This window comes from Durio zibethinus, unplaced genomic scaffold (genome assembly GCF_047325235.1).
Source record: "Durio zibethinus cultivar Kanyao isolate XHJ-2024 unplaced genomic scaffold, ASM4732523v1 HiC_scaffold_150, whole genome shotgun sequence".
Taxonomy (NCBI): Eukaryota; Viridiplantae; Streptophyta; class Magnoliopsida; order Malvales; family Malvaceae; genus Durio; species Durio zibethinus.
This window is the reverse complement of record NW_028322773.1, coordinates 27,501-41,504: the sequence shown is the minus strand read 5'-3', so window position 1 is coordinate 41,504 and position 14,004 is coordinate 27,501. Positions and strand designations below refer to the sequence as shown.

At 31.0% G+C, this 14,004-nt stretch overlaps 3 non-coding genes across 3 annotated transcripts; 1 reads left to right on the top strand and 2 right to left on the bottom strand.

Annotated features, from left to right (window-relative positions):
• Positions 1–6,175: 6,175 nt before the first annotated feature.
• Positions 6,176–6,248, bottom strand: TRNAF-GAA (transfer RNA phenylalanine (anticodon GAA)). The gene has a single exon. It is a non-coding gene; the product is annotated as a tRNA-Phe (tRNA).
• A 2,843-nt stretch (positions 6,249–9,091) lies between these two features.
• TRNAT-UGU (transfer RNA threonine (anticodon UGU)) lies at positions 9,092–9,164 on the top strand. The gene has a single exon. It is a non-coding gene; the product is annotated as a tRNA-Thr (tRNA).
• Positions 9,165–10,542: 1,378 nt separating this feature from the next.
• TRNAS-GGA (transfer RNA serine (anticodon GGA)) lies at positions 10,543–10,629 on the bottom strand. Its single transcript has one exon. It is a non-coding gene; the product is annotated as a tRNA-Ser (tRNA).
• Positions 10,630–14,004: the final 3,375 nt, after the last annotated feature.

Below are 14,004 nucleotides of genomic sequence, written 5' to 3'. Positions count from 1 at the left end.
TTCATACAATTAGATACAAAATTATCTATTTTTGAAACAGGAATTAAAGTAGTCGATCTTTTAGCTCCTTATCGTCGTGGAGGAAAAATCGGACTATTTGGGGGAGCTGGGGTAGGTAAAACAGTACTCATTATGGAATTGATCAACAACATTGCCAAAGCTCATGGGGGTGTATCCGTATTTGGCGGAGTAGGTGAACGTACTCGTGAAGGAAATGATCTTTACATGGAAATGAAAGAATCTGGAGTAATTAATGAACAAAATCTTGCGGAATCAAAAGTGGCTTTAGTCTACGGTCAGATGAATGAACCGCCAGGAGCTCGTATGAGAGTTGGGTTGACTGCCCTAACTATGGCGGAATATTTCCGAGATGTTAATAAACAAAACGTACTTCTATTTATAGACAATATCTTCCGTTTTGTCCAAGCGGGATCCGAAGTATCTGCCTTATTGGGTAGAATGCCTTCCGCTGTGGGTTATCAACCCACCCTTAGTACCGAAATGGGTTCTTTACAAGAAAGAATTACTTCTACCAAGGAGGGATCCATAACTTCTATTCAAGCAGTTTATGTACCCGCGGATGATTTGACCGACCCTGCCCCTGCCACAACATTTGCGCATTTAGATGCTACTACCGTACTATCAAGAGGATTAGCTGCCAAAGGTATCTATCCAGCGGTAGATCCTTTAGACTCAACGTCAACTATGCTCCAACCTCGAATCGTTGGAAAGGAACATTATGAAACTGCGCAAAGGGTTAAGCAAACCTTACAACGTTACAAAGAACTTCAGGACATTATAGCTATCCTGGGGTTGGACGAAGTGTCCGAAGAGGATCGCTTAACCGTAGCAAGAGCGCGAAAAATTGAGCGTTTCTTATCACAACCCTTTTTCGTAGCGGAAGTATTTACTGGTTCCCCGGGGAAATATGTTGGCCTAGCAGAAACAATTAGAGGATTTCAATTGATCCTTTCCGGAGAATTAGACGGTCTTCCTGAACAGGCCTTTTATTTGGTAGGTAACATCGATGAAGCTACTGCGAAGGCTACGAACTTAGAAATGGAGAGCAAATTGAATAAATGACCTTAAATCTTTGCGTACTCACCCATAATCGAATTGTTTGGGATTCAGAAGTGAAAGAAATCATTTTATCTACTAATAGCGGACAAATTGGCGTATTACCAAATCACGCGCCTATTGCCACAGTTGTAGATATAGGTATTTTGAGAATACGCCTTAACGACCAATGGTTAACGATGGCTCTGATGGGTGGTTTTGCTAGAATAGTCAATAATGAAATCACTATTTTTGGAAAGGATGCGGAAAAGGGTAGTGACATTGATCCACAAGAAGCTCAGCAAGCTCTTGAAATAGCGGAAGCTAACTTGAGGAAAGCTGAAGGCAAGAGGCAAACAATTGAGGCAAATCTAGCTCTCAGATGGGCTAGGACACGAGTAAAGGCTATCAACGCGATTTCGTAACTAGTTGGTTAATCGAAAGAATTTCCGTATAAACAGAACTTTCGTTTCTACATCCCATTTTTATTCTGCTGATTAAATAGAATCAAATACAATCAAAAGTGAAATAGTGAAATTTGATCTAACGAAAAATTTGAAAATTGAAAACGGAAATAGAATAGGATGAAAAAGATAGAAAATCAATAAAAGAAGGTGGGTAGAAAAACTTATTAGACACCGGGATCAATGGTATCTAATAAGTTCTACCTACTATTGGATTTGAACCAATGACTCCCGCCGTATGAAAGCAATACTCTAACCACTGAGTTAAGTAGGTCATTTATTATCATAAGGAATCATAAAGAGAAAGAAAAGGGACCTATCACATCGATGGATTATAAATCCGATATTACTTCTAAGCAATACCAATCAAACCGACCAAAAAGGTATGATTATGATGTTGGATCATGTAATATTCATCTTGACAAGAAATTATCTAAATAATATGATAAAATATGTATCACAAACACAAGGGCTATAGCTCAGTTAGGTAGAGCACCTCGTTTACACGCGCGCCAATGTTTTTCAGGGGAGTCTATCATGCAATCAAAAAAAATTGATCCTTTTGAGAAATCGATGTCTTACTCCATTACTTTGAAGGAACAAAACAAGAGAACAATAGCCTGACAAATGGTTTGGTTCGATTCGGGTGCCGTTTAGGCAGGAGCAGGATCCGAATCGAACCTATCATTGATTTGAGATATTGATAGGGCGAATACCCAGTCTATTCAATGCTAGGCATAATGAGTATAAGGACCTCAAAAATTCTCTTTTCGTCCTATGAATCTTAAGGTGTATGAAGTTTCATCTTTGATTTTTTAATCAGGATGATAGAGACTTCATTTAACTTAGGTTGATCTAGGCCAGAAGCAGACCTACGTCAAGATAAACTTTCCCTTCTTTGAAACACTTTGGTAGTGCTCCTGTATCAGTAATGAATCAGAGCACATGGAACCATCTTCCTTTTTTTTCTAAGAGAAAAAATATATATATGGTAGACTAACTGATATTTCTATCAGTTAATGAAAGAGCCCAATGCAAAAAAATGCATGTTGGGTCTTTGAAATAGGTCGAATCATTTTGATAATAATCAGTTCGATCTGTTTTACCGAGAAGGTCTACGGTTCGAGTCCGTATAGCCCTATATTTTATATTTTTATTTTATATTTTATTAATTTTTATATTTTATTAATTTTTATATTTTATTAATTTTTATATTTTATTAATTTAAAATATTTATTAAATTAATAAAAAAATATTTATTAAATTAATAAAAATGAAATGAAAATAATATTCTTAAAACTAAAGCAAACTAAAACAATAAAGAATATCCAAATACAAATAAAAAAAGTTGTATAGTTTTTTTCCTAATTATTGTATTCTTTGTTGATTGGAACTGGTCGCTTCCAGTTGCTTGGTTAAAATCATTCCCATAAGCTCGCTCACAGGGAGATCGCTCAGAAACTGAAAACAAAAGCGCATTTCAACAGAATCTCATAAATATATATAATATATATTAAATATATATATATAGATAATATATATATAGATAATATCTATAAAAAGATATAATATCTATAAAATATAGATAGAAAATAAAAAATGTATTCTATATATAACTATATATAAATTTATTCTATATTCTATATATAACTATATAATATACTATATAATATATATATAAATTTATTCTATATTCTATATATATTCTATATATATAATAGATAATAAGATAATAGAAAAGAGAAAAGGTTTTTTTTTTTTTTTTTTATTTCTAATACATATTAGATATTAGTTATATATTAGAATTCCTTTTATTTAGAAAAATACGAAATGAAGTGAAAACAAAAAAGTTTTACTTGTTTTGGATTTGTATAGTATTCTACTATACTATATAGTAATAGTATAAATATCTATGTAATAGTATAAATGTAATAGTATAAATATCTATTTATACTATTACTATACAAATTAGTACTATATCGAATACAAATTAGTACTATATCGAAATTAAATCGAAATAAGTGAAATGTAAATAGGATTAATTCCAATCAATAAATCTTAAAACGCAACAGCAAACAAACGAAACTAGACGATTCGATCAAACTGAATTGTTGGTTTGACTAAACAAACAGTTGTGGATGACTTGACAATGAATTCCAGGTCGAATCGACTAATCCGGTCTATTTTTCACATTCATAGGAGTTCGTCTATGTTTCTGCTTTACGAATATGATATTTTCTGGGCATTTCTAATAATATCAAGTGCTATTCCTATTTTGGCATTTCTAATTTCTGGAGTTTTAGCCCCGATTAGAAAGGGTCCAGAAAAACTTTCTAGTTATGAATCGGGTATAGAACCAATGGGCGATGCTTGGTTACAATTTCGAATCCGTTATTATATGTTTGCTCTAGTTTTTGTTGTTTTTGATGTTGAAACGGTTTTTCTTTATCCATGGGCAATGAGTTTCGATGTATTGGGGGTACCCGTATTCATAGAAGCTTTAATTTTCGTGCTTATCCTAATTGTTGGTTCAGTTTATGCATGGCGAAAAGGAGCATTGGAATGGTCTTAGTTCCTGAATATTCAGATAATAAAAAGAAAGAAAAAAGTAAAAATAATAATAACATTGAGTATGAATTCCATTGAATTTCCCTTACTTGATCGAACAACCCAAAACTCAGTTATTTCAACTACATTAAATGATCTTTCAAATTGGTCAAGACTCTCCAGTTTATGGCCGCTTCTTTATGGTACCAGTTGTTGCTTCATTGAATTTGCTTCATTAATAGGCTCACGATTCGACTTTGATCGTTATGGGCTGGTCCCAAGATCGAGTCCTAGACAAGCGGACCTAATTTTAACAGCTGGAACAGTAACAATGAAAATGGCTCCCTCTTTAGTGAGATTATATGAACAAATGCCCGAACCTAAATATGTTATTGCTATGGGCGCGTGTACAATTACAGGAGGGATGTTCAGTACTGATTCTTATAGTACTGTTCGGGGAGTCGATAAGCTAATTCCTGTGGATGTCTATTTGCCGGGCTGTCCCCCTAAACCCGAGGCAGTTATAGATGCTATAACAAAACTTCGTAAGAAAATATCTCGCGAAATCTATGAAGATCGAATTAGATCTCAACAGGGGGATCGGTGTTTTACTACCAATCACAAGTTTTGTCTTGTACGCAGTACTCATACTGGAAATTATAATCAAGGATTACTCTATCAACCACCATCTACTTCAGAGATTCCTCCTGAAACATTTTTCAACTACAAAAGTTCAATATCTTCCCACGAATTAGTGAATTAGGTAGGATTCAGAAACAGAATAACAAACAACGAATTAATCTTCATAAATTCGATTTCATCGTAAATGTGAAATACTTATCTTATACAAATTACAAATAAAAAAGAAAAGTGCGGGAGAGATAAAAAAGATGCAGGGCCGTTTGTCTGTTTGGCTAGTCAAACACGGGCTAGTTCATAGATCTTTGGGCTTCGATTACCAAGGAATAGAGACTTTACAAATAAAGCCCGAGGATTGGCATTCCATTGCTGTTATTTTATATGTATATGGTTACAATTATCTACGTTCCCAATGTGCTTATGATGTAGCACCAGGCGGACTGTTAGCCAGTGTGTATCATCTTACGAGAATAGAGTATGGTGTAGATCAACCGGAAGAAGTATGTATAAAAGTATTTGCTCCAAGGAGTAACCCTAGAATTCCGTCTGTTTTCTGGGTTTGGAAAAGTGCGGATTTTCAAGAACGAGAATCTTATGACATGTTGGGAATCTCTTATGAGAATCATCCACGACTGAAACGTATCTTAATGCCCGAAAGTTGGATAGGGTGGCCTTTACGTAAGGATTACATTGCCCCCAATTTTTATGAAATACAAGACGCTCATTGAATGATAAGAAACTAATTACAACTTCAAATATTCAAGGAATATTTGTACATTCTCTTCTAGCTCAAACGGAGGAATTGAGGTTTCATTCGTATTCTTATGGATAGGCTAATAAATAAAAAGAAATAAAAGACAATACATCATTGAAATTCTCGATTTTTGAAGATACCTTTTTATTTTATTTCGGACGAGCCGAGACAATAGGATGAACAACAAGGGTTCTATACCGTGAACTTTGTATCGCGCACATCACTTAGATGAACTCTAGAGAGTCACATAGAAAGGAATGAAGAAATGGAATATGAAAGAGAATACAAATAAATAAATGAAAGGGAATCGGATTCTATTTGTACTGTAGCTGAGATGAGTCTTGGTTATTTCTATCCTTGAACTCCTCTAGACCAGACTTTTGGTTGGGCCTTTCAACCAACTATTTTAATCTTTTTTTTTAATTAAATATGTATGAAGTATTAACATTCTTTTTGAATGTGAGGAGCCACAGCGTGAACAAATAAAAAAGAAGAGGAAAGATAATGAAATTTTTTTCTTTTACTACATTATTTATTTTTTTTACTACATTATAATTATAATAGACTCTTTGCTCATCTAAAAAATAGAAACAAAAAAAAAAAAAAAAATAAATAAAGAGAGGGTTTACTTCCAGATAGCTAGCTAGATAAGTATGTATTATGTCGATCTATATCAATTAATTTGTAGAGTAGATACTCATACAAATTAATCATACGCCGAGAACCAGATTTGAACTGGTGACACGAGGATTTTCAGTCCTCTGCTCTACCAACTGAGCTATCCCGACCATTACCGACGCATTATCCTCATAATACTAGATGACTTGGGTCTATGTCACTTAAAAATGAAAACAAAAAAAAAAACGAAAAAGTATTAAATTAAAAGGGGAATTTCTTGGATCTTTAAAAGGAAGACTTTGTAAATTTCAGTATGAGTAATGATATGGATTATGAATCATTCAAATAGGTATTCCTTGCTCAAGGGTGTTGATTTGTACGTATATCATATATATATCACAATATATCATATCACAAGACTTGTGATAAGAGAACAAAATTCTGCTAGGATACGCTTGTAAAATGGAAAAGAATAGGATGAATGAGAAACATAAGGAACTTTGAACCACTAACAAAAAGGGTAGGATAAAATAAATAGATAGCAAACGGGCTTTTTGGGGTTGGGGATAGAGGGACTTGAACCCTCACGATTTTTAAAGTCGACGGATTTTCCTCTTACTATAAATTTCATTGTTGTCGGTATTGATATTGACATGTAGAACGGGACTCTATCTTTATTCTCGTCCGATTAATCAGTTTTTCAAAAGATTTATCAGACTATGGAGTGAATGATTTGATTAATGAATATTCTATTCGATTCTTTCTTCAACTTGGAATCGATTCACAACAATTCTTTTTATTTTTCATATAAATTGATTTTGCATATAAATAAAAAAAATACGGGTTCGAGTCGTCTTTTTTGGTTTTTCATTAGTATACCTATTTATTTTATATTTTATATAGGTATATCTTGCATCCTTTCTGGAGTTTCGATATAAGGATTCCTTTACCAACAGTCAACCCCATTTGTTAGAATAGCTTCCATTGAGTCTCTGCACCTATCCCTTTTTTATTATTCTCGCTTGTTGAACCTTTGTTTATTTTCGTAAAATAATAGGATTTGGCTCAGGATTGCCCATTTTTCATTCCGGGGTTTCTCTGAATTTGAAAGTTATCACTTAGTAGGTTTCCATACCAAGGCTCAATCCAATCCAATTAAGTCCGTAGCGTCTACCAATTTCGCCATATCCCCTTTGTGTCTTGAGATTAGGATCTCATTAGGATGCACTTCCTTCCCCCTTTCTCCTTCCCTTCCTTTCCCCTTTCTTTCATTTATTTATTTTCTTTCTTTTTATGCGAAAACCGTTGAATTTAGTATTGAATTTAGTAGATATAGATACTGATTCTTATATCGAAGGGTCTTTACCTATTTTATTTCTTGTTTGTTTATCTTCTTTCGTCTCTATCGGAGACCCGTATTTATTTGGTCCAATCAGAAAATATTTTATCATTTCTGTATTCGCAATTCAATATAGATGGATATTCCATAACATATATATGCCCCCCTTACTCTCAGTTTTCTCAGGCAATTTACTCGAACGGTCGATTTTTTTTTTTTTTTTCGTCTTAGCTTCCGCCTTTATGAATGAAAACAAAAGAAAGGAGTCTCTCATCTCTCATTATGATCTGGATTTCATTTCTATGGGTTGCATCTTTTCTTTTTTCTTTAATTTTATTTTTATTCTTATTCTTTTATTAGACTATCCTATATAACCATAATAAGATAACTAAAAAAATAAAAATAAAAATGAAAATTGAATTTATTCATTATTAAAATTTATTCATTTTAAAATTTATTCATTATTAATTATTTATTTTCTAGTATAATAGCATAATAGCTAGAACTAATTATTCCATTCATTTCTATTTCGACTTCGAAGATAATTCGAATTAGTTAGTCTAAAAAACAAAGTTTCATTCTAATTATTTAGACTTATAACGTATCATTTATATAATGATAATATATATATAAATTATATATAAATATAAATTATATATAAATGCATAAAAATATTTTCACTATAATTATCTAATTATTAGACTCTATTTATAATTCTAAACTAAATATAAATAAATTAAATATATATTAAATCTATATTAAATATAAATAAATATTAAATATAAATAAATTAAATCTATATTAAATCTATCTATCTATATTAAAATTAAATCTATCTATTAAATTAAATCTATATCTATATCTATATAAAAAAAAAAAATTATATATAATTTAAATGTAAAATATACTAAAAATATACTAAAAAATACTAAAAATATAAAATAAAAAATATAGTAATATTATACTTAGTATACTAATATTATACTAATATATATATAATACTAAATTATATATATAATACTAAATAGAATATAATACTAAATAGAATAGAATACTAAATAGAATAGACTAATAGAATAAAGATAACATATAATAAAATAAATATAAAATAAAAATATATAATATAGAGATAAATAATAAATAATTATAAAAATTATAAATATATTTATAATTTATTTTTATAATTTTTATAATTATAATAAAATTAGAATTAAATTATAATAATATTATTATAATTTAATATTATTAAATATAATGTTATTAAATATTAATATGATTAAATTAAAATATGATTAAATTAAAATATCATTTTTAATATGATTAAAATATAATCAAATAGAATGATTAAAATATAATCAAATAGAATTATATTATTCTATTCTTAATTATTATATTCTATCAATATTAGATTGAATATTAGATTGAATCTACCATTATTATATATTATTATATATTATTATATATCATTATATTAAATATGATTATATTAAATATGGCATAAATTATGTATGGCATAAATATGGCATTTAAAATTTAAAATTCTAGTTTTTCTAAATTCTAGTCTATAATTCATATTAATAATTCATAGTAATTATGAATAACTAATAGATAGTTAATAGATAAGATCGTAATAGTTTGCTGAATTCCTATGGATACAAAATTTCTATTATTTGAGCCCGCTTAGCTCAGAGGTTAGAGCATCGCATTTGTAATGCGATGGTCATCGGTTCGATTCCGATAGCCGGCTTTCTCTATTTGTTTGCTTTTTTACTTTTTTACATGATTGATAATGTTTTTTTGAAATCAAAGAACATTGAAAAAGCTTTTTCCCCTTTTCTTTCCAAAGGTCAACGATCCGTTTATTATGTCGTAGAAACTTTCAATTAGGAATAAAATTGGAGGAGTTAGATCTTTGCAGAATAAATCAAGAAAAAAAAAAAGGAAACTTTTTTTGGTTTAATTTTTAGATTTTAATTTTTATATTTTATATTTAATATATATTTTATATTTAATATATTTATATATTATATATATTTTATTTTAATTTCTATTTTTTGTATACATTATATACAATATACATTATATACAATACAAAAAAGTATGGATATTGATCCAATTCATCTCATTAATATTTGTAGTACAATCCTTCAGTCGATTTCGCTTCATTTAGTTCAGTTTTAATTTAGGTTTATGAAATTTCAATAAAATTCAAATTAATAAGGAGTCTTTATGTCGCGTTACCGAGGGCCTCGTTTCAAAAAAATACGCCGTCTGGGGGCTTTACCGGGACTAACTAGTAAAAGTCCTAGAGCCGGAAGCGATCTTAGAAACCGATCGCGCTCCGGTAAAAAATCTCAATATCGTATTCGTTTAGAAGAAAAACAAAAATTGCGTTTTCATTATGGCCTTACAGAACGACAATTACTTAAATACGTTCGTATTGCCAGAAAAGCAAAAGGGTCAACAGGTCAGGTTTTACTACAATTACTTGAAATGCGTTTGGATAACATCCTTTTTCGATTAGGTATGGCTTCAACTATTCCTCAAGCCCGCCAATTAGTTAACCATAGACATATTTTAGTTAATGGTCGTACAGTAGATATACCAAGTTATCGCTGCAAACCCCGAGATATTATTTCAGCGAGGGATGAACAAAAATCTAGAACTCTGATTCAAAATTATCTTGATTCATCCACCCATGAGGAATTACCAAAGCATTTGACCCTTCACACATTACAATATAAAGGATTAGTCAATCAAATAATAGATAGGAAATGGGTCGGTTTGAAAATAAATGAATTGCTTGTCGTAGAATATTATTCTCGTCAGACTTAAACCTAACTAAAATAACAAAACAAGGGTTCTGCTCCCTTTTCACCTGAGTTAAGGTTAAGTAAAGGAAGACAGGGTAAGGGATTTGATTCGGAAATTTTATTTTTCTCCTATTCATGTATGATAGATCCGTAGGTAGATTTTCATCCCCTGTACGCTATTTTACGTATTCCGTATTAAAAAGAAATTGGGAATAGAGAATCTATATCAAAGAAGGGTCTAACTCTTTAGTATCTGTTCTTATTTGATTTGATACATTGTAGTCAGTTACATTGGCGAATTAGGTGAAGGTGCGGAAAGAGAGGGATTCGAACCCTCGGTAAACAAAAGTCTACATAGCAGTTCCAATGCTACGCCTTGAACCACTCGGCCATCTCTCCTACATAATTATTATGGCCGATAACCCGAGCGAATAGCGAGTTATTCATATTAGATTGTTCGAGAGGTACGAACAATATCAATTCTAACTAGAAAACTAGCTATAAAAATAGAAAACTTTTCATCACTTTTTTCAGCACTTTTTCTTTAGCCTCCCGACTCGAAGAAATTTTTTTGTGAGGGGGCTGTTAAAAATAAATAATATAATACGATAAACATATACCATATATATCTATTCATGTTTGCGAAAAAGGCACTCCCATCTTTTTTCTGATATTTCTACCGGACTGGATTAAATCAATGAATTGAAACGAATCAAATCAATCGATTGGTTTTTTTTTTTTAGACTATGCTTAATGGATATTTTTAGTTCATAATTCTCTTTAGACTCTAATTCCCCATTTCTATAAGAATTCTAAAATTCTTTTCCAGTTTTAGATCTCTCAACAACAACCTCTTACTCTGTAAATCTATTACAAATTCATAAATCCTCTAAGGGATTTTTATATTTGATTATATGTTGTATACCTGCTATGCACAAAACACAAAAAAGGGCAGTTATTTTATTTTCATCATAGAACGATTATTCGATTATTTTTCCTCTTTTTATCATAATTTAATCAAAACTTCTCTAATTTTGCTAATCTATCCTAATCCGTAGGATAAATTTTTTGATTCTTCAACTTCGATGAAATCGTAATAATTCTTTTTTCTTTTTATATTTTATTCTTATACTAATAAATTCTTATACTAATAAATTTGGATGAAATAAAATAGGATTCAAATATTTCTTTTTTTTTTTTTTTCTTGATTCCTGCCAAAAAAATTGAAGTAAAGTAGAGGGCTATATCTTTTTTTTTTTTTTTTTTATGGAATGGGTCTGCTTTTATGTTATTTCGTACTGTACGCTTCCTTTGTTTGTGAGATCCTTTTTTTTTTCTCACGAAGGGGTAATGAAAAGAGTTATAGAATGGATTGCTACCTATGCCTAGATCGCGGATAAATGGAAATTTTATTGATAAGACCTTTTCAATCGTAGCCAATATCTTATTACGAATAATTCCGACAACTTCAGGAGAAAAAGAGGCATTTACTTATTACAGAGATGGTGCGATTTGATTATTATTATATAATTATAATTATTTTATATATTTTAATTATTTTATATATATTTTTTTTTTTATTTTTATTTTACCGCTCTTAGTCTTAGGAAAAAGACACATGATTCGGAATAGAAAAAAAAAAAAAAAGACTATTGAAAAAAAAAAAGAAATCTACGCTTGTTGAAGGTGAAGTTTATAAATAAAGCAATTCCTTCTGTCGTGTATCCCCGATTAATGCAACCTCAGATGCTTCAATTGTTGATTCGAGTATTGAGCGAAAGGTTACACCTATGGGTCTGTATTGTGGGTCAACCCTACTACACTAGTACCAATAGGCGGCATAGAGGAAGAAGCACTACATCTAGGAATCAACAACACGAAAACTTTGTTATTGTTATAAAGGATTCCCTTTCCTTATCGGGATCGGAACTAAGAGAAATGGTTGGGACAACAAACATCCATCTTGTTCGTACTTTGGATACCCATATAACCATCGAAGATTGTTGAAGTGACTAATTCCTGGAAATTAAGGAGCGTTGAGAACAAAGAAATTGTTGGAGTTTACTTTATTTATCTAGTACGAACACGCTTGATGGTAAGAAAAGATCTTTTGCAAGAGGGTTGGCTAGAGATTTCTTGTAAAAACATTAGCCCCGCTCAGTTCATAATGACAATATTTCGACCTTTTTTTTAATTCCATGGATTATTCTCATTATGCACATAAAGGAGGAGCCGTATGAGGTGAAAATCTCACGTACGGTTTTGGAACGGAGAATTCGTTGAATCGAATGACGACCGTAACGGATGTCGGCTCAATCCGAAGGAAATTATGCGGAAGCCTTACAGAATTATTATGAAGCTATGCGACTAGAAATTGATCCCTATGATCGAAGTTATATACTCTATAACATAGGCCTTATCCACACAAGTAACGGAGAACATACAAAAGCTTTAGAATATTATTTTCGAGCACTAGAACGAAACCCGTTCTTACCACAAGCTTTTAATAATATGGCTGTGATCTGTCATTACGTGCGACTATCTCCACTATAGAAATAAAAAAAAAAAGGAAAGAAAGAGCAAATACGCTAGTAAATAAATACGCTAGTAAATAAAATAGGCTTTCTACATATTGCATCGTCCAAAAAACGATTTTTATCAGCTGTAACAAAAAAAGAAAAAAAAAAAAGAAACTTCATAGAAGTCAAAATATGAAGAAATATATATGCCTAGATACTTTATTCTATGGATAAAGGATCTAATTGATAGAGGAAGCACCGTAAAGATCAATTAGCGAGGTTTTGGGCCGATACAATAAAAATAAATAAGAACTGCTTATTTATGTCATGATATGAGATAAAAATTAGGAATCAACTTATGTAATAGAGCCGATCCCCTAAGTTATTGAGCAGCGGTGTAGCATCAGATCCCAAAGACAGTAAGTCTTTTTTATGAGGAAGAAGTCTTTTTCAAGGATTCTATATAAATTTATATATGATATGAAACCGAGATAGTTACCTTTCAGAAAAATCTAACGGACGATAATCCCGAAACGCCTATGCTTTATTTTTCTGAAGGTGGGAGAAAAGATAAAACTCATTATTAATTTAATCCAAATTAAAGTTTGAAACTCATGTAATTAACCTCTTTTGGTTAACCCGAGACAAATCGATAGGATCTATGAGAAATCTCATTCAATTGGATATATGGTAGGGTAAAAAAATGGGACACCAAAAGAATTGACTGCCGAGCCGTATGAGGTAGGAAACTCTCAAGTACGGTTCTAAGGGAAGGAATTGACCCGCCTATTCCGACCGGGGAGAACAGGCCATTCGACAGGGGGATTCTGAAATAGCGGAGGCTTGGTTCGATCAAGCCGCTGAGTATTGGAAACAGGCTATAGCGCTTATCTCCTGGTAATTATATTGAAGCGCAGAATTGGTTAAAGATCACGAGGCGTTTCGAATAAGAACAAGAGCTCTCTGTTTATTTATTATTTTCGGATTAGAAATTCTAATTAGAAATTAGAAAATTCTATTACTATTAAATTCTATTCTTATTCTATTAAATCCATTTAATTAAATTACCTTACCATTAAAATTATTAAATTAGATTTTTTATTCATATTCAATTTGAATCTTTAAATATTAAAAAATATTAATTTAATTGGAATTGTTAATTGTGTAATTGTTTGTTTTTGTTGGACCCATCGGTCAGATCATTTCTCTCTCTCTGGGAAAAACCAATCAAAGAATTTCATTATATCCTTTCTAA